This window comes from Papio anubis, chromosome 19 (assembly GCF_008728515.1).
Source record: "Papio anubis isolate 15944 chromosome 19, Panubis1.0, whole genome shotgun sequence".
Lineage (NCBI taxonomy): Eukaryota > Metazoa > Chordata > Mammalia > Primates > Cercopithecidae > Papio > Papio anubis.
In genome coordinates this window covers 9,124,125-9,145,646 of record NC_044994.1, presented here as the reverse complement: position 1 = coordinate 9,145,646, position 21,522 = coordinate 9,124,125, and the positions used below count along the sequence as shown (strand labels likewise).

The 21,522-nt window shown below is 37.8% G+C and overlaps 1 protein-coding gene across 4 annotated transcripts in view; it reads right to left on the bottom strand.

Moving 5' to 3' along the window:
• LOC116271505 (disks large-associated protein 1-like) overlaps positions 1–21,522 on the bottom strand; it is a 658,479-nt gene that overhangs the window by 284,563 nt on the left and 352,394 nt on the right. Inside the window, exon 4 of one of the 4 annotated variants that reach the window (XR_004180127.1) lies at positions 8,390–8,517. The exons of the other annotated variants lie outside the window; for them this stretch is intronic. The gene's annotated coding sequence lies outside the window, so the exon portion shown is untranslated. Of the gene's footprint in view, positions 1–8,389; positions 8,518–21,522 lie in introns of those variants that run through there. 4 annotated transcript variants of the gene reach the window in all.

Sequence of the window (21,522 nt, the reverse complement as noted above, 5' to 3'; positions counted from 1 at the left end):
GCCACTACACTCCAGCCTGGCTACAGGAGTGAGATCTCGGCCTCAAAAAAAAAAAAAAAAAAAAAAAAAAAAAAAAAAAAAAAAAAAAAAAAAAAAAAAAGAAAGTGATGATTGACTTTGCTCTCAACTTGGTTTGACTTAATAAATTGGTAACTTAAATAAAACCTAAGCTGGGCAGAAATAGAAAAAGAGGTTGTTTGTGTCAAATAACTACCTTTCATGTATTTGAAAGGTGAAGATTATAGAATGCCCAACTGGACTGCTTTCTGGTGTGGGGACAATCTGGCCTGTGATAAAGTTTTGACATGGGAACAGAGCAGGATAAGCATGTGGTAGGATGGGGTGGGGTGATGAAGGACTTCGGGAAGCTGCTGGATCAAATTTGAGAAAAAGAAGGTTAAAAGGGCATCCCAGAAGAGCACTAAAACTGGTTTAGATTTAGTCATTCAATTGCTCTCCTCATCTTCATCACCTCTGTGTAAAGACCTAATAACAAAAGCATGAAAAAAACTGTGTTCTAAACAGGAAGGTGCTAAATAAAAACAGCATTATTACTAATTACCTTAGTTAACTAAGTTGACTGAAAACTTAATTATTCAATTCACATCAGCATATAATGCTATAAATTTTCCTTCAAGCACTGCTTTAGCTGTGTCTCCCACAAGTTTCGATATGTTGTGTTCTCATTTTAATTCCATTGAAAATGATTTTTACATTCCCACTGTGACTTTTTAATGGGTTACTTAGCGCTGTGTTATTTAATTTTAAGATATTAGGAAATTTTCTATTTTTCTGTTTTTTTAGTCTAATTTAATTCCATTATGGTCAGAGACTATACCTTGTATGTTTTTAATTCTTTTAAATTTGTTGAAGTTTGTTTTATAGCCTACTATATGATCTCCCTTGGTGAATGTTCCACATGCACTTAAAAAGGATGTATATTCTTTTTAAGTCAGGTCAAGTTTGTTGATTGTGTTGTTAAGTTCTATATCCTTATTGATTTTCTGTCTACTAGTTCTATTAATTACTGAGAGAGAAGTATTAAAATTTCCATTATAATTGTGGACTTGTTTATATCTCCTTTTAGTTCTATTAGATTTGCTTTATGTGTTTTGAAGATGTGTTGTTAGCTGCATACACATCATTATTTAATACTCCTCTGTATCCTCATTAATATTTTAGTTCTGAAGTCTACTTTGTCTGAGATTTATATATTTTATATATATATATATACACACACACACACACTGATACATATATATATCTCTCTCTCTCAGAAGAAGGTTGTTTGTGCCAAATTCATTTATTTGAAAGGTAGAAATTATAGAATGCTCCAGTGGTCATATACATGTTGGGAACAGGACCCCAAATCTGGCCATAAACTGGCCCCTAAACTGGCCATAAACAAAATCTCTGCAGCACTGTGACATGCTTGTGATGGCCTTGATGCCCACGCTGGAAGGTTGTCAGTTTACCAGAATGAGGGCAAGGAACACTTGGTCCGCCCAGGGCGGAAAACCGCTTAAGGCGTTCCTGAACGACAAACAATAGCATGAGCGATCTGTGCCTTAAGTACATGTTCATGCTGCAGATAACTAGCCAGAGCCCATCCCTTTATTTCCCGTAAGGAATACTTTTAGTAAATGTTATGACTGGCTTGCTGTCAATAAATATGTGGGTAAATCTCTGTTCAAGGCTCTCAGCTCTGAAGGCTGTGAGACCCCTGATTTCCCACTCCACACTCTATATTTCTGCGTGTGTGTCTTTAATTCCTCTAGTGCCACTGGGTTAGGGTCTCCATGACAGAGTTGGTCTCTGTATATATATATATATATATATATATATTTTTATTAACATTTACATGGTGTATATTTTTTTACATTTATGTGGTATATATATTTAAATGGCATATATACATAGTTTCATCTTTTTACTCTTAACCTATTTCTTTATTTTAAAATGGGTTTCATGCAAACTGTGTAGTTGGGCTTTGCTTTTTTTTTTTAGATGGAGTCTTGCTCTGTTGCCCAGGCTGGAGTGCAGTGGCGTGATGTGGGCTCACTGCAAGCTCCGCCTCCTGGGTTGACGCCATTCTCCTGCCTCAGCCTCCCCAGTAGCTGGGACTACAGGTACCTGCCACCATGCTCAGCTAAGTTTTTGTATTTTTAGTAGAGATGGGGTTTCACCATGTTAGCCAGGATGGTCTCGATCTCCTGACCTTGTGATCCACCCACCTCAGCCTCCCAAAGTGCTGAGATTACAGGCGTGAGCCACTGTGCCTGGCTGGGCTTTGCTTTTTTGAGTTGACATGATCTGTCTTGATTTGTTATGTTGAGACCATTGATATTTGTGGCAGTGCTACATTTAGATTAAAATCTAATATCTGGCTAGCTGTTTTCTATTTGTTCTGTTTGTTAATCTTTCCCCTTTCCCTCTTTTCCTGTTTTTTTTTTAATTAAATAATTTTTATCATTCAATTTTTCCTCAACTATTGATCTCTTATTTATATTTCTTAAACACTGATTTTTTCCTACAGAAAATTTTCCCATAGGAAAATTTTAAATATGGATTTTTTCCTATTTGGTTTATGATATACTTCCATCATTATTTGTAGTTTATCGTTGAATAATTTTATTCTTTTGTGCTGCTGTTGTCAAAAATTTTATCTTTACATATGCTATAAACCAGCAACACAATGCTACTAGTTTTCCTTTAGACATTCAACTATCTCATAGCATGACTAAACATTAAGAAAGGTGTCTTTTTATTTACCCTCACATTATTTCCCTTTGTGTGTGTGTGTGTGTGTGTGTGTGTACACATTTACAAACATACATATCTTCAACTTTCCCATTTCTTTTTGAGGATCCAAGTTTCTGTTATAGATTGCTTCTGCCTGATGAGCCCCTTTAACCATTCTTGTAGCACTGTCTGCTGGCTGGTAAATTCTCTTACCTTTCGTTTGTTTGAAACAGTTATTATTTGCTGTGGTTTTGGGAGGTTTTTAGCCTGGTATAGAATTCTGAGTTGATTTTTTCCTTCCAGCCTTTGAAGATGTCAAACCATATGATTGTCTCAATAGACACAGAAAAGACCTTTAATAAAATTCAACATCCCTTCATGTTAAAAAAACAAAACAAAACAAAACAAAACAAAAAAACTCTCAATAAACTAGGTATAGATGGGATATATCTCAAAATAACAAGAGTCATTTATGACAAACCCACTCCAATATCATACTGAATAGGCAAAAACTGGAAGCATTCCCCTTGAAAACCGGCACAAGACAAGGATGCCCTCTCTCACCACTCCTATTCAACATAGTGTTTGAAATTCTGGCTAGGGCAATCAGGCAAGAGAAAGCTGATAGGAAGAGAGGAAGCAAATAGGAAGAGAGGAAGTCAAACTGTCTCTGTTTTCAGATAACATGATCCTATATCTAGAAAACCCCATCATCTCAGCCCTAAAGCTGCTTAAGCTGATAAGCAACTTCAGCAAAGTCTCAGGATACAAAATCAATGTGCCAAAATCACAAGCATTCTTATACACCAACAACAGACAAACAGACAGCAAAACCATGAATGAACTCACATTCATAAATGCTACAAAGAGAATAAAATACCTAGGAATACAATTTACAAGGGATGTGAAGGACCTTTTCAAGAAGAACTACAAACCACTGTTCAAGGAAATAAGAGAGGACACAAACAAATGTAAAAACATTCCATGCTTGTGGATAGGAAGAATAAATATTGTGAAAATGGTCATACTGTCCAAAGTAATTTATAGATTCAATGCTATTCCCTAAACTACCATTGACCTTCTTCATAGAATTAGAAAAAACTACTTTAAAATTCATATGGAACCAAAAAAGAGCCCGTATAGCCCAGACAATCCTAAGCAAAAAGAACAAAGCTGAAGCCATCCTATCATCTGACTTCAAAGTATGCTGCAAGGCTACAGTAACCAAACAGCATGGTACTGGTACCAAAACTGACACATAGACCAATGGAACAGAAATAATACCACACATTTACAACCATCTGATCTTCAACAAACCTCACAAAAACAAGCGATGGAGAAAGGATTCCCTATTTAATAAATGGTGCTGGGAAAACTAGCTAGCTATATGCAGAAAACTGAAACTGGAATGCAGAAAAGCCTTCCTTACACCTTATACAAATATTAACTCAAGACGGATTAAAGACTTAAATGTAAAACCCCAAACTATAAAAACCTTGGAAGAAAATCTAGGCAATACTATTCAGGACATAGGCATGGGCAAAGGTTTCATGACAAAAACATCAAAAGCAATTGCAACAAAAGCAAAAATTGACAAATGGGACCTAATTAAACTAAAGAGCTTTGGCACAACAAAAGAAACTATCACTAGAGTGAACAGACAACCAGGAATGGGAGAAAATATTTGCAATCTATTCATCTGACAAAGGTCTAATATCCAGAGTCTACAAGGAACTTAAACAGATTTATAAGAAAAAAAAACAACCCCAGCAAAAAGTGGGCAAAGGACATGTACAGACGCTTCTCCAAAGAAGACATTTATGTGGCTAACAAACATATGAAAAGAAGCTCAACATCCCTATTCATTAGAGAAATGCAAATTAAAACCGCAATGAGATACCATCTCACGCCAGTTAGAATGGCAATTATTAAAAAGTCAGGAAACATTAGACGCTGGCAAAGCTGTGAAGAAATAGGAACGCTTTTACACCATTGGTGGGAACATAAATTACTTTAACCACTGTGGAAAACAGTGTGGCGATTTCTCAAAGATCTGGAACCAGAAATACCATGTGACCCAGCAATCCCATTACTGGATACATACCCAGAGGAATATGAGTCATTCTGTCCTAAAGACACATGCGCATGTATGTTCATAGCAGCACTATTCACAACAGCAAAGACTTGGAATCAACCCAAATGTCCATCAACGATAGACTGGATAAAGAAAATGTGGTACATATATACCACGGAATACTTTGCAGCCATAAAATGAATGAGATCATGTCCTTTGCAGGGACATGGATAGAGCTGGGTAATATCTATTGACCTATTAAGTTCACTGATTCCTTCCATGACTGTGTTGGGTCTACTGATAAGCCCATTAAGGGCGCCGTTCATGTTTGTTACTGTTTCCTTTTTCTAGCATTTCCAATTGATTATTTGTTAACAGTCAACATCTCTCTGTGAAATTCCATATCTGTTCATGACTGTTAGTTTTTCCAATGGCTCCTTTAACATATTAAACATGGTCATTTAAACTTCTCTGTTTGATAGTTCCAATATCTAGGTCATATTTGAGTCTAGTTATTGATAATTTTGCCTCTTGATCATGCTTTTTTTCCCCACTTGCGTTTTTGTATGTCTCATAATTTTTAAGTGAATCACAAATATCAAGGATACGACAGTATGGGCTAAGATAAATACTATCTATATCTGGAAATGGCACATTTCTTCTTTTAGTAGGCCTATAGTACTGGAGTTGGTCAATCTAGTTCGAAGTTGAGCTGGGTTTGGGTTTTGTTACTGCTATGGTTAACCTCAGTATATTAGTAGCTTCAAACTCCTCTAGTGCTACCTTGTGTGTAGGTGGAGGCTAGGGTATCAAAGGGTGTGTCTCAACAACGCAGCTCTGCCCTCAGCTTTCTGCTTTCTTTGAGTGTCTGTGACACACAGGGAGTTCTTTCTTGCTCTCCCCACTCAGAAGTAGAGTGCTATCGCTTGATACCTGGTGCTTATAAGGCCGACGGGAGTGGAGCTGCTAGCAACAAGGCTCTCCGTTGTCCTGTCCCATCAATAGTCTTAGGGAGGTCCTGTGTGTCTGGATCTTAGGAGTGGGGCTTTCTCTGTGATCCTGCCCCTCCTCCCAGTGTCAACCAAATTCTGCCTTGCATCTGGTAGATCTCCCGTGAGAGATGGTTTCTTGTCCCTCCCCTTGTGGTAGGAGACATCTAATGGTACTGGTGTAGGATTTTGGACTTAGGACTCTTTTGTACCCCTCATCCAGGTATGGAGATTGTTTTTTTCCTTTTATTCTTTCCCTAACCAAAATGGGTCACACTTGTGCCTAGGGGCAGCATAATTTGCTGCTCCTTCTCTATCGGCTTAAGGCTTTTCTTCCACAACAGGGCCAGGCCAGATGGTGCTTAATATTTTTCCTGAAGTGGCTGTGGCTCCCATCCTCCAGGCTCACATCACCTAGAGAGACTCTGTCCTGTCTCCAGCTCTGTCCTTGATCCTTCTCGTGGGCACCCAGTAAAGGTCTGTGGAAGAGAGCCTGTGTCCCTTTGTGCCTGCAGCTTCTGGGGTTCTGCACTCACACATTAGCCCACACTTTGCCTTTAGCAATTTGTTAAAAAGTTTAGCTGATTTCTTCTTTAACTGTGTGGAGCCTGATGCCTCTTCCTCCTGTGCTCACAACCCACGTCTTCCTGGAGGAGCTTGTCTTTCTTAGGATTTCAGGCTACTTGTTTGTGTGTGACCTCAGCTCTTTGGTGGGTTTAAGAAAATTTATGACATGGTAGTTTATCTTGCCTTTCCTTAGCCTTGGTAGAAGTGGCAATTTGTTCAATTATATATATTGTGTGTGTATGTATGTATATATGTGTATGTATGTATATATGTGTGTGCAATGTAGTTCACGTTTCTTTTCAAAAACACAGCTTAGAAAAGTGAAGGCTACATTAGAACTACTGAATAAGAATATTTTAAGGAAGAAAACAGGGATAATTAAAAAAAGGAAAAACCCGACGTGACTATATCTAGGCTTTGAGCTTTCTTCCAGTAAGGGGAAGAAGGAAATTGGAATTTCTTAATGTTCTTTATCTGAACTAGGTTCCGTGGGGCACCAGAGCGACCAAATGCCGATTTGACACTGGAAACCAGATGAGAATGTGGGAAGTCTATTAGTCTCTTAAAAATATTTAAGAAGTGGATTTTGCGTTTTGTCTGAAAGGAAGAATTTCTCATTTGGACAAGAAGGCTATTTCATACGTGCATACGAAAACAAAAGTTAAATCCAATCTCTGAATCTAAACATTAATCATTTTTTTAAAAAGGTCTTTGATATACTTCTCCAAGTTTGTACAATAAGGAGGTATTCATTGGAAAACTCTATAATAGCAGAGTTTGTTTTGTTTTTGTGTGTCTGTTACTCACTGAATAGTTAGGGGCATGGTAGCTGTTCACCTCTACAAGCAATCACCTTGTCTGCTTTTTATTATAAAATTTGATGGCTTTTTTTTCTGTTTTTATCTCTCTTGGTCTCATTGCACTCCTGCTTCCTGTGGCTTCTGTGAAACTATACTCTTCTGGTTCTAATTCTGATGAGCCTCTCTTCTCTCCCTCACACTTTTGACATGCTAATGTTCCCAGACTTTTCAACCTCATATCCTGACCTCTTGCTTTTAACCTTCCATTTAATTTAAGACTCTCCACTAATTTAAATCTTTTAAGAGCACAAAGTGAACTTTTATAATTTTCTTCATGTGGTTCTGACATCATTGTTGTTAGGATTCTTCCTTAGTATTTTATGATTTTACATCCTTTATAAATCAACCCACCCTCCAATTATATCATCTACCGTAATGGCTGGAATACTGATATGTATTATGTGGGACTTTTAAAATTGACATTAATTCAAAGAGATTTTTCTTAATTTTTCTTTGTGCCTTAGTTTTGTCTCTTAGTTGATTACATATTAATCTTATCTCTTTCCTTTTATTGTCATGGTCAGAACTTTTGGAAGCAATAAAAATACTGAAGATGCTAATTTTTGTCAAATTTCTGATTTTATTGAACATGATTTTATGGTACACAGTTATGTATAACATTGACTGCTAATTTAAAATTAATTTTCTGTATCTTTATTTTGCATTTCAGTTGTCATCTCTGTATAGTCTGTGTTCTGATGAACTTTTCTTGTTTGTGTATGATATATCATGTATCCTTTTCTTCTTAGTATATAATGTTTTCTGTAGAATTATTTTCTTATTGCCTTAAATAAATTCAGTTTTTATATTTTTTATATTTTTATATTTATATTCTTTCTTTTTCTTTCTTTCTTTTTTTTTTATGGAGTCTTGTTTTATTGCTCAGGCTAGAGTGCAATGGCGTGATCTCAGCTCACTGCAACCTCTGCCTCCTGGGTTCAAGGGATTCTCCTGCCTCAGCCTCCCCAGTAGCTGGGACTACAGGCATGTGCCACCATGCCTGGCTAATGTTTACATTTTTAGTTGAGACAGGGTTTCACCATGTTGGCCAGGCTGGTCTCAAACTCCTGACCTCAGGTGATCCACCCACCTTGGCCTCCCAAAGTGCTGGGATTACAGGCATGAGCCACTGTGCCCAGCCACTTATTTTTTCTTGATATCTGTAATTTTTTAAAGACTTCCTTTTCCTATCTTTTTAGTAGGATTACATTTTAAATAATAAAACAAAGGTGCACTCCTCCACGCCCTTCTTCCCGTTCATTCAGTCAGCAGCATCACCTTCAACCTAATATAAAAAGCAAGATTCAGAATTTTGCTTGGATGACCAAATAAAGACAACCTGAGATATCTTCCTGAGAGCATTTGAAATATCCTTGTGCCTCAAGAGGGCACCAGCTCTAAAACTCAGAAAAGACAAAAGTCTTAAAACCAAAGTAAGATATGGCAAGAGTGGGACTTTTGAAAGAGATTTTTTTTTCCGGTTTCAGAAATTTGTGCTGTTAACAAAGTTTTGGAAAGAGAATAAACAGACACTGGCCACCTTCCCCAGTCAGGTACACATTTTTTTCACGTGGGCGAGAGGGAGATTTATAGAGGGGAAAAGCTTAGGCTTGGATGCTTTTAGACATAGATGTGTCCCCATGAGACGTCTGGGTGAACAACAGAACCCCTAAAGAGTGCTAGTGATCTGCAGAGACAAATTGTACCTTCTTTTCCAGGGGTGCTTTCTAACCTTGTAGAGAAGCCTTTTCTCGCTAACAAGTTATGTAAAGAGTATAGGAGACAGGGTAATAAGAGATGGTCAAGTAAAGAAGACCTAAGACATCTTCCTGAGAACATATGAAATTTCCTTGTGCCCCAAGTTGGGGCCAGAAAGACAGACAGGGCTGGTGGCCCTGCAGGGGCTGCATCGTCATGGTGACAGGGAACATCTGTGGAATTTGACATCAACCTTCAACTGGAAACCACATAACACACTAGACGCCAACTGGGATACACATTGATGAATAAAGACAAGAAGGGAAGGGAAACAACTTCAGATTTGACCTCTCTCCAACGCCATGAAGCCACACCAGATTTCTCCACCCCGAGAACATAGGTCCCTCCTTAGAAAGAAGGAGGGGTAGGCAGAATCCTTGAAATGATTTAATTTAAACCTGAATTGATCAGCAGAAACAAATTCTAAAGAGCCTGTGTTTACCTGAAACTGCCTGAGATGATGATGATTATTTTTTACCTTTAGGCAGACTGTGGAATCTATTTTTTGGGGATTTTTTTTGAGACTAAGTCTCGCTTTGTTTCCCAGGCTGGAATGCGGTGTTGTGGTCTCAGGTCACTGCAGTCTCCACCTCCTGGGTTCAAGTGATTCTCCTGCCTCAGCCTCCCAAGTAGCTGGGATTACAGGTGCGCACCACTATGCTTGGCTATTTTTTGTAGTTTTTTAGATATAGGGTTTCACCATATTGGCCAGGCAGGTCTCGAACTCCTGGCTTCAAGTGATCCTCCCGCCTTGGTCTCCCAAAGTGCTGGGATTACAGGTGTGAGCCACTGCACCCGGCCAGAATGTGGAATGTAGAAAAGAACCAAAGTAAGTTATAGAAAAGTAAAGAAAATATTTCTCTCCCAGAGTTTGTCATGGCCTGTGAAAATGTAAACTCATCATATTTTATCAGAAAAACCTGTATATACACATTTCTCATCTGCTATATGTCCTTTTCACAGATATGCTTTTTCCTTTGCTTAAGGTACTTTTTGCCATTCTTTTTTATTTTTTTTCCTGGAATGTTTTCATAGGTTTCATTTATCTCATCCTTGAATGAAGAGTGAGTCAACTGACCTATATTTCCTTTGGACCCTCCCAGTTCTTTAGGATGCTGCCAGATTTGTCTTCTTAGATCTCAAGGTAGAATGGAGCTGAATAGGTTCAGAGTCCTCAGACAACCTTCCCGTGACTCACAGCTGTGTTTAAAATCTGTGTCTGCTGGACTGAAGCAGAAGCTTTATTATAGGCTAGCTGGGTTAACGTGCTGGCTTGGCCATTTACTAGCTGTGAAGGCTGAGCAAGTCACTTAACCCTCCTATATTTCAGTTTACTTATCTATAAAACTGAGCTAAAAATGGTACCTGACAAAGTTGTAAAGATTACATGAATTAAGTTAATGAAAGTACTTAGATGAGTGCCTGGCACAAAGTAAACATTGTGTAAGTGTTGGTTGGTGTGTTTTTGTCATCATTATTCTTACAGGGGTCCCTTCTCTCTTCCCAATCCAGCTGATCTTGTGTTTCATTTCCAGATTAATCTTTCTGCAGCACAGACCCACATATATTATTCAATTGAACAAACACTTTCAAAGGTCCCATTGTTTACCACATTAAGGGTGACCTTCTTGGCTTGGGATTCAAAGAATTCTGGTACAAGGATCAGGGCTTCGTCCCCACCTCTCACTGATCCACTGCATTATGCTCAGGCCGTGGTGGGGATCCGATTGTTTCCTTGAACTTGCTCTGTTCTTTTCTGCCTTAGAGCTGTCCTTACTGCCCCTGGGGCTTTTCATCTTCCCCATTTATATCTATTACAGCAGATTTAAATTCTACCTTCTCCAGGAAGGCAGTCATAATTTCCCCCAACAAATGTAATCTCTTGGTCTTTGCAAGCCCCACTGTACGTTGTCAAAAGTGCTCATCATATGGTACTGAGAACTATAGCTTCCTGCAATGTGGATGTAGTCATTCTCCACTTTTCCTTCCCTTCTGCCTCCAGGCACCTCACAGGCAGGAGTTTAGGCTGATTTATCTGTGTATTCCCTGAAATTCCAGCCATATGCTTTTCATGCGATGGGAGTGCAACAGATAGTTACTATTCTGAATGGAACCAATATAGATAAACCCCAGTTAAGGAGTCTGATACACAAAACGATTTTCTTGGTTCTACTTTTGCTGCATCATACAGCAGAGCTTCTTAACTTATTAAAAACAAAAGTTTTAAATGTTTGACAAAAATATTCAGATAGATATATTTTCCCACAGGATGTCAGAAACCATTGAATATCAACAAATATAGTGGGATATTTTTCTACGAAGGAGGAAGTTGATATTAATCATTCAGCATAATTTCAATCACTCATATAATTGATGGTTGCAGATTTTCTTTTTTTGAGACAGGATCTCACTCTGTCACTCAAGCTGGAGTGAAGTGGCACAATCTTGGCTCACTGCAGCCTTGATCTCTAGGACTCAAGCGATCCTCCCACCTCAGCCTTCTGAGTAGCTGGGGCTACAGGCCCACACCACTATGCCTGGCTAATCTCTTTTGTATTTGTAGAGATGGGATTTTGCCATGTTGCCTATAGGCTGGTCTCCACCTCTTGGGCTCAAGTGATCCTCCTGCCTCGGCCTTCCAAACTGCTGGGGTTACAGGCAGGAGCTACCGCGTCCAGCTGGTTGCAGATTTCATACCAGCAGTCAAATTAAAGTAAATAAAAATATAAGAAGATATTTTCTATTAAAATCTACAGAGAATATGAATATTCTAGTTACAAAATATGAGGAAAAGGTTAAATGCCTTCACAGAATAAATCAATCAACAAATATTTATTATAAGTCACTGAGTGATACAAAAAATGTAAGATAAGCCTTTTATACCCCAGGAGATAATGCAGTTGGTAAGACAGCAGAGGAGGCTGTTTCACTGGTCCAGGGCTGCAGTGATTAGGATTGGAGAGCAGCTGTGATGAAGAGGATAAAAGGAAAGGAGAAGAAAAGCTGATTTAAAGAAAAAACAAATGGGAAATGGATATTAAATGGGGCAATGGAGAAAGACTAGTTTAAGATATTGCAATGTTTTAATCTATTGAGAAAACCGCCAATAGAAATACAGAATAAGGGAGGAAATTATTGGGGATGGTGGTGGAAGAAAGAATAAGGAAAAAATAAAATGTAATTTTAAGTAAACTGAGATTGTGTAAAGGTAAAGTGTTCAGGTATAAATATCCAGAAGGCAGCAGATATTTGCATGGTACTTTCTACTTTAAAAAGCCCTTTTATATTTATTATTTTGTTTGAGACTTTTAGACACACTGGCAAGTCAGGTAGTTTAAGTAAGTTGTTTAAAATCCTAAGGCCAGAAGTCTGAACATGAACCCAAGGTTTGGACTCCTAGTACCCTTACAAGCACTGGGTTTGGTATCAGACCAGCTTTGGATTTACTTGCTTAAGTTGTTAGCTCTGTAACTTTATATAAGTTACTTCAATTCCTCTAAGCTGCATTTCCCATCCATACCTTGACCTCCCAGGCTCAACTGATTCTTCCACCTCAAGACTATCTTCTAGTTTTGTTATAAGAATTAGATGACATAAAGCACTTAAGTAATTGGCATATTTTAAAGTCTTAACAAAGTTGACTCATTATATTATTTCTATACCTCAGCTGCTTCACAGAGAGCCTGGAACCTGAAAAGAGAGGTCAGGATCGATTGATCTATCTATCTATCTATCTATCTATCTATCTATCTATCTATCTATCATATCTATCAATCATATCTACCTATCTATCATATCTCTATCTATCATATCTCTATCTATCTATCTATCTATCTATCTATCTATCTATCTATCTATGTTTTTACAGACATACCTTGGAGATACTGCGGGTTTGGTTCTGGACCACAGCAATAAAGAAAGTCACATGATTTTTTCAGTTTCCCAATGTGTGTAAGAGTTATGTGTACACTGCACTGTAGTTTATTGAACGTGAAATAGCATTTTATCTTAAAAATAATATGCACACCTTAATTAAAAATACTTTATTGCTAAAAATGCTAATGATCATCTGAGCCTTCAGGGAGTTGTAATCTTTTTGTGGTGAAGGGTCTTGCCTCGATGTTGGTGGCTGCTGATGATCAGGGTGGTGGTTGCTGAAGGCTGCAGTGGTTGTGGCAATTTCTTTTCTTTTTTCCCTTTTTAAAATTTTTTTAGAGTTGAGGTCTTGCACTGTCACTTAGGTGGAGTGCAGTGGTACAATCATGGCTCACTGCAGCCTTGGATTCCTGGGCTGAAGCTATCTTCCTGACTCAACCCCCCTAGTAGCTGGGACTACAGGTGTGTGCTGCCACATGCGAGTAAAGTTCTTTTTTTTTTTTTTTGTATTTAGAGATGAAATCTTGGGTCTGGGTATGTTGTCTAGGCTGGTCTTAAACTCCTGGCCTCAAGTGATGCTCCCACCTTGGCCTCCCAGAATGCTGGGATTACAAGTGGCAATTTCAAAAAATAAGACAACAATGAAGTTTGTCTTATCATTCGACTCTTTTTTCATGAAAGATTTTTCTGTAGCATTCAGTACTGTTTGATAGCATTTTATCCACAGCAGAACTTCTTTCAAAATTGGAGTCAATCCTCTCATAACATGATGGTGTTTATCAACTAAGTTTATGTAGTATTTGAAATCCTTTGTTGCCATTTCAACAATATTCACAGAATCTTCACCAGGAGTAGATTCCATCTCAAGAAACCACTTTCTTTTCTCTGTTCATCCATAAGAAGCAACTCCTCATGCATACAAGTTTTATCATGAGAGAACTTTATCAGCAATCCAGCACCACTTCCAATTCTAGTCCTCTTGCTATTTCTACCCCATCTGCAGTTACTTCTCCAATGAAGTCTTGAATCCCTCAAGGTCATCGAGGGTGGAAATAAACATCTTCCAAACTCCCATTAACATTGACATTTTGACCTCCTGGCATAAATCATGAATTTTTTTTTTTATTTTTTGAGACAGGGTCTTACTCTGTCACCCAGGATGGAGTGCAGTGGCATGATCATGGCTCACTGTAGCATCAACCTCCCGGGCTCAAGTGATTTTCCCACCTCAGCCTCCTAAGTTGCTGGGACAACAGGTGTGTGACATCATGCCTGGCTAATTTATTTTACATTTTGTAAAGATGGAGTCTTGTCATGCTGCCCAATATGGTGAATATTCTTAACAGCATCTAGAATAATTAATTCTTTCCAGAAGGTTTCTCAATGGATTTTGACCAGATCCATCAGAGGAATCACTATCTATGGCAGCCATAGCCTTACAAAATCTATTTCTTAAATTATAAGACTTGAAAGTCAAATTTAGTCCTTGATCTATGGGCTACAGCATGGATATTGTGTTAACAGGCATGAAAACAATACTGATCTTGTATATTTCCATCAGAGCTCCATCAGAGCTCTTGGGTGAACAGGGACATTGTCAATGAACAGTAATATTTGAAAAAAAAAATCTTTTTTCTTCTGAGCAGTAGGTCTCAACAGTGGGCTTAAAATAATTCAGTAAGCCATGTTGTAATCAGATGTGCTGCCATCCAAGCTTGTTGCTCCATTTATAGAGCACAGGAAAAGCAGGTTTAGCATAACTCTTAAAGGCCTTAGGATATTCAGAATAGTAATAGCATTGGCTTCAACTTAAAGTCACCAGCTGCATTAGCCCCTAACAAGAGAGCCAGCCTGTCCTTTGAAGCTTTGAAACCAGGCATTGACTTCTCCTCTTTAGCTCTGAAAGTCCTAGATGGCATTTTCTTCCCATACAATGCTGTTTCATCTACATTTAAAATCTGTGGTTTACTGTAGCCACCTTCATTAGTGATTTTAGCTAAATCTTCTGAATAACTCAGCTTCTCCATTAGCATTTGCTGCTTCACTTTCACTTCTACGTTAGAAAGACAGCTTCTTTCCTTAAACCTGATGCCCCAACCTCTGGTAGCTTCAAACTTTTCTTCTGCATCTTTCTCATCTCTCTCAGCCTTTATAGAATTGAAGAGAGTTAGGGCCTTGCTTTGGTTTAGGCTTTGGCTTAAGGGAATGTTGTGGCTGGTTTGATCTTCTATCCAGACCACTCAAACTTTTTCTGTATTCTCAGTAAGGCCATTGCACTTTCTTAACGTTCGTGCATTGGCTGGAGTAGCATTTTTAATTTCCTTCAAGAATTTTTCCTTTGCATTCACAACTTGGCTAACTTTTTGGTGCAAGAGGCCTAGCTTTTGGCCTGTCTCAGCTTTTTACAGGGCTTCCTCACTAAGTTTAATCATTTCCAGCTTTTGGTTTAAAGTGAGAGATGTGCAACTCTTCCTTTCACTTGCATGCTTAGAGGCCATTGTGAGATTACCAACTGGTTTAATTCCAGTATTGCTGTGTCTCAGGAAATATGAAGGCATGAGAAGAGGCAGGAGAAGAGCTGGTGAATGGAGGAGTCCAAACACACACACTTATTGATTAAGTTTGCTGCCTTATATGGGTGCAGTTCATGACATCCCAAAGCAATTATAATAGTAGCATCAAGGATCACTGAGCACAGGTCACTATAACAGATAACATACTAATGAAAAATTGAAAATATAATTGTGAGAATTAGCAAAACGTGACACAGAGACACAAAGTAGCACAAGCTGTTAGAAAAATGGCACCGATAGACTCGCATAATGCAGGGTTTGCAACAAAATACAATTTCCACCAAGCACAAAAAAGTGACATGCAATAAAACAAGGCATACCTGTATACTGAAGAGTCTTGCTTCCAACTCTGACTTTATTCTATTTCTCCCTTGTCACTATATGTAACCATTGAAATTAATTTATTTTTTATTCTTCCAGTGTTTCCAAATGCCAATATTTGTATATATTGAATAATTATATGCACATATATAATATACATGAACATAGATCTGTAACTGCCTATATATGTATAAATGCATGTGCATTTGTACATATGTGCATTTATACATATATAAGCAGTTACAGATCTATATTCATATGCATTTGTACATATATAAGCAGTTAGAGATCTATATTCATATATATTACATATGTGTGTATAATGCATATATATGCATTTATACATATACAAGCAGTTACAGATATATAAAACATTAAAGCAGTCTTTTGTGTATTAAAATTTCAGGTGTATTGGTATATATTAAAGCATTAAAGCAGTCTTCTGTGTATTAAAGGGAGCCACACATATATGCTTTAAAAGGACTACTTTAACATACACCAATGTACAATACATTTTGAAAATAATCTGACAAAGGAATAAACTTTTTACCCAAACTAAATGTTCAACTTTTATTTCCTTCCCCAACTGTTCTAAAGGACTCCAGTAGTGGACCTCTGTCATTTTGGTGCGTCACTTTCTGGAAACAGTTCTATGCATTTTCTTTTGAGAAACCATTTTTGTCTTGGCATTGGCCTTATGGTTTGTGTAAATGGAATTCATACTCAGGATTCGAGGTGGGTTTATAAACTTTAGTCACTTTATCACAACAGCCATATTGGGTTTAGGCATATGCTCTAAGCCAACTAGACTGAACTCTGGCAAATTGTTTGAAATGCTGAGACAGAAATGATCTTTTTTTGTACGAGATGTAAAAGAAAAAGCCCTATGAGAAGACTCAGCTATAGAATAAAACCAACATCCTACAAAACGGAGCAGACAAAAGGCAGACAGAGGATCACTGGTGATGTTTCAAGGCCCCTGGAGTAAGCCCTACTTACTCCATGAAAATGAAGTCATTTCCTTCATCTCCCTTTAGATTTTTCATAATCTGAATCAACAAGTTCTCTTTAATTTTGAAGCTAATATGAATTAGATTTTCTGTTACTTACAGCTGAAATGATCACACTGATATAGTTTTTTTATTATAAATATCCATACATAATTGAAAGTATTTTGGTATTTATTTCCATTCTCATAAGCAGTATGTTTATTCCTGTGCCGCCATTAGTCTGTTTTAATTTCTTTCCTTTTTTTTTTTTTTTTTGAGACGGAATCTCGCCCTGTCACCCAGGCTGGGGTGCAGTGGCGCGATCTTGGCTCCCTGCAAGCTCCGCCTCCCGGGTTCAAGTCATTCTCCTGCCTCAGCCTCTCCAGTAGAGTAGCTGGGACCACAGGCGCCGCCACCACGCCCAGCTAATTTTTTGTATTTTTTAGTGGAAACGGGGTTTCACCGTGTTAGCCAGGATAGTCTTGATCTCCTGACCTTGTGAATCGCCGGCCTTGGCCTCCCAAAGTGCTGGGATTACAGGCATGAGCCACCGCGCCTGCCATGTTTTAATTTCTTGAACTTTATTCTTTGTGTTAGAGAAACTTTATTACTCAGTCCCATGTTTCCCAGTGGGGAATTCCCACTTCTCTCTCCCATACTAACTCTCTCCTTCCCTTGGGAAGAAAAGTGATTTATGTGATTGGGAACATGGAGTTCTTGCCCTGTCTCTCTGGGACCTGCAGAGTCGGCAAGGATGGACTCCGTTTCTGCTGCTTCCGGGGGCAAGGGTGTGTTTTGATACTCGGTGGAGAAAGTGTTTCCATATTCTGTAGTTTTTTCCCTTTCTTCTTCTTTCACGTTTCCTCTTTTAGATACATTTTTAGGTCAGCATTTTAGAACTGATGGAAACACTTGCTGGCCCTTTGATCAGAACTGTTATTAATTTTATATAATAACTTTAGAGGAACTGGTATCCTGTTCAGGAGCTTGATATATTTTTCTGTTTACTCAGGGCTTCTGTGTATAATCTATCACAAAAGTTTAACAGTTGTCTTCAGTAAGTTTTATATTTTTCTTTGTATATTTATTTCCAGCTATTTGAAGACATTGGTTACTTTGGTAAAGAGCACTAAAAAAAATCTAATTGGTAGGGTGGCGTGTAAGAAAAACCATTTGTGTTTGCTTATTAATTTTTATTCTGGCCAACTCGATTAAATATTTTATTAGTCCTACATAGATAATAATATCTTAAATAATAAAAGTTTTCTCCTCTAACCCCACTACATGTTTTGAATTAACTGTAGTGACAAGGAATTATAGTATTGAATAATAGTTGAGATATCAGGTATACATATCTTGTTCCTAACTTTTATTGATAAGCACTTAATGTCTTACCATTGAGTATGATGCTTGCTGTTCACAGCAAGATAGAAGTTTTGTCTATTGTTTGCTATTTCTTTGAAAATCAAGTAGGTTTTGTATCTTTTAAAATATTTTTTTAGAATCAAATAATACATTTTTTCTTTCCTTTCTTTGTTAGCATAGATTAAAAACATTAATTGATATTCTAAATTGAACTAGCTACACATAGTTCATATAAATGGCACTTTGTCCACATTTTTAATTCTTTAGAGTCATTCTTATAATTTAAATTCCTAATAGTTTATTTAGGAGTTTTACATCCACATTTATGAGTCAGACTGACTTCCAGTTTTCCTTTTCTATGTGTATTCTTCAATCGAATTTGGTATCAGAGTTTTGCTAGCCTTTTCTAATTCCAGTCTAATTTCTATTTCTAGTAAAGATAATTCCAGTCTTTTTCTACTACCTGGATGTAGTTTCAGAATATAAAAATTATTTGTTTCTTAAACATTCAGTAGAAGTCATCTGTAACACTTTCTGAATTTCATGCTTGTTTTAGGGATAGATTTTTGACCACGTTATTTTCTTCTGTGATTATTATTATCATGAAATTTTCTATTATTTTAGCCAATTTTGGTAATGTATACATTTATGAAAGCTAATAGTTGTGTTTATAATTTTTAGATGTGTACAAAATATTCTCATGCTTTCTTGAATCCCTGAGTATATCAGGGACTACATAACTAGCTATATCCCATACAGTTATCACTAATTATGTCCCTTTTCTTACTTCTAACATCACTTATTTGTAGCACTGCTTTTTTCCCCTTTGATCAACCTTGCCAAGGATTTGTCAATTTTCCTGGTTAGTTTAAAAACCAGGTTTTGATTTATTGTTCCAACTCTAGTATTGTTTTATCTTTTTTCATTTTGATCATTTCTGGCTCATGCTTTTCTATTTTTGAAAGTCTTCAAATATAATGCTTTTCTGATCACATTCTTCTCGTGACACACTCTGGTTTTTGATTGCAGATTAAGTATAATATACATCTCTTCTCTGTCTCTTTCTCTCTGTTTCTTATTTCAGAATATATACTAGTAAATAAGAATATAATAAGAAGGGGTTGGTCTTGGTGACTCAACCAAGTTCTTCTCTTCTCTAGTTCAAATAATACAGCATAAGGCACAGGTCTTTATAGTTCTGTCAGTTATTTAAAAGTCACCCCAATTCTATTAAGTTTGTCTGATCTTCCTGTTTTCTTTCACATTAACTTTGAGCAAATGCAACCATCAAACAGACTATGGAAATATCTAGTGCCTGAACCACATTTACTTATTCAATGTACAAGGACTGAAACACACACACACACACACACACACACACGCTGGGGCTAGGCACTGTGCTGGCTGCCAGGACACACAGGTGAGTCAAGCAAGGTCCACTGCATAAAAGAAGCCCTGAGAGGAGTAGAGAGAAGTACTCACATGGTGCATAATCCACTGAGACCATGCTTTAGTGAGATGTGTACTGAGTGTTCTCAAAGTAAGAGGAGCAGTCAGGGATGGATGCTTAGGAAGCAGCATGAGTTGAGTTCACGAGGCACTCAAGCATACCAGACTGTGTTCAAGGCCAAGCTTAGTGTGCTTTCCTCTATGCAAGTTAGCAGCGAAGTCCTCCGTGCACACACACCCAGGAATTTTAAATACCATTTCTTTGGGGAACGGAAAAACCAGTGCAAATTAACAATATAAAAGTGAAATAAAAGTCTTTCATTTCAGAGGTAGAAAGACCATTGTAAATTAAACTGTAAATTTGGTCTAAATCTCACTTCACATTACTTCTGATATTTTTAGCAACGTTACTTAAAGTCATATTACACTCACTTATCATTGAGTTTGTGAATAACATGTATTTACTTCAACTTAGAAATTTTGATTTAACCTCTGAACTCTTGGGTTAACACAAAGAAACATGTAAATGGCAGAAATGTATTGCTACTTAAAGTAATTTAAATGCAATCTATTTCTACAAATGTTTGTTGCTTTTTTATCTCTGATATCCAAAATTCAGGAGAAAAGGAAGGCTTAAAAGTTGGAATTAGGCCGGGCGCAGTGGCTCACGCCTGTAATCCCAGCACTTTGGGAGGGCGAGGTGGGTGGATCACGAGGTCAGGAGATCGAGACTATCCTGGCTAACAGTGAAACCCCATCTCTACTAAAAATACAAAAAAATTAGCCGGGTGTGGTGGTGGGCGCCTGTGTCCCAGCTACTCGGGAGGCTGAGGCAGGAGAATGGCGGGAACCCGGGAGGCGGAGCTTGCAGTGAGCCGAGATCACACCACTGCACTCCAGTCTGGGCGACAGAGCCAGACTTCATCTCCAAAAAAAAAAAAAAAAAAAAAAAAAAAAAAGGTGTAATTAAATTAAAAACTGCTTAATTTTTGAAAAGCTTTTTGTTTTGTTTTGTTTTAAGAAATAGCAGTTGGTAACTGTCTCTAGCTCAGAGATAGTATATGGCCAGGAAAAGAGAGATTGCCCATCTCAACTCAGAGGATAAGGGCCACAAAACAGCACGTTCAGTGCCAAGAAACCTACAACGTGGCTGTAGCTCACACAGAAGCCCAGTTTCTAGTCCTGAGAACTCCCAGGGCAACTTCTTCCCTTGGAATTCACCCCTTTTTCCAATCATTACGCGAGGATTTCACTGGCAGAAAGGCAGGCTGCACTATTAGCTGTCATGCCCTCCCAGCACTGCGTGCATCACCTTTCCACATTCTGTGGGTGTAGGACGAGACTAGGAGGAGGAGTGGATAGAAGAAATTGTACTTGCCTTTGGTAATTTTAAGTTTGACCATTGCATTGCGTTTAGCTGTTTTAATTGTGCATGTCAGAAAATGTGCCCAGGTTTGCTAAAATAAATAGGTAAATGAAACCCACGAAGTGCCAGTAGTACTTCCTCCTGCCGGCAGAGGGCAGAACAGAGGAACAGAACTTCACAGATCTATGCACTGCTTGTCTTCATAGACCAAAACACAAACCCGAAGCTATGCTTTCCTTTGTTTCTTTAGAAAAGTTGTACATAGAATAGCATTTTTGAAGGAGGACTTTCACCAAGGCTTTTAATATCAGAATAACATATCCACTTTAGTATTTGATACGTCCAGTGTCAAGACATCCAGATTCACCCAAACTGTGACAGGGATGAGGCAGGAGATCCGAATATAGAGCTGTTCAGTGTGCAAATTTTAGTCAATTCTTAGATCAATTCAGAGTGCATAATTCTCAGAAAGGAAAAGATTTGTGAATTTTGTTATAGTTGTTTCATGCCAATGAACATTATAGTCACATTCTGATCATTTAAAATAAAATGCACTAGATTTATTTTAACACTGTGGTCTCTGAAACAGAAAG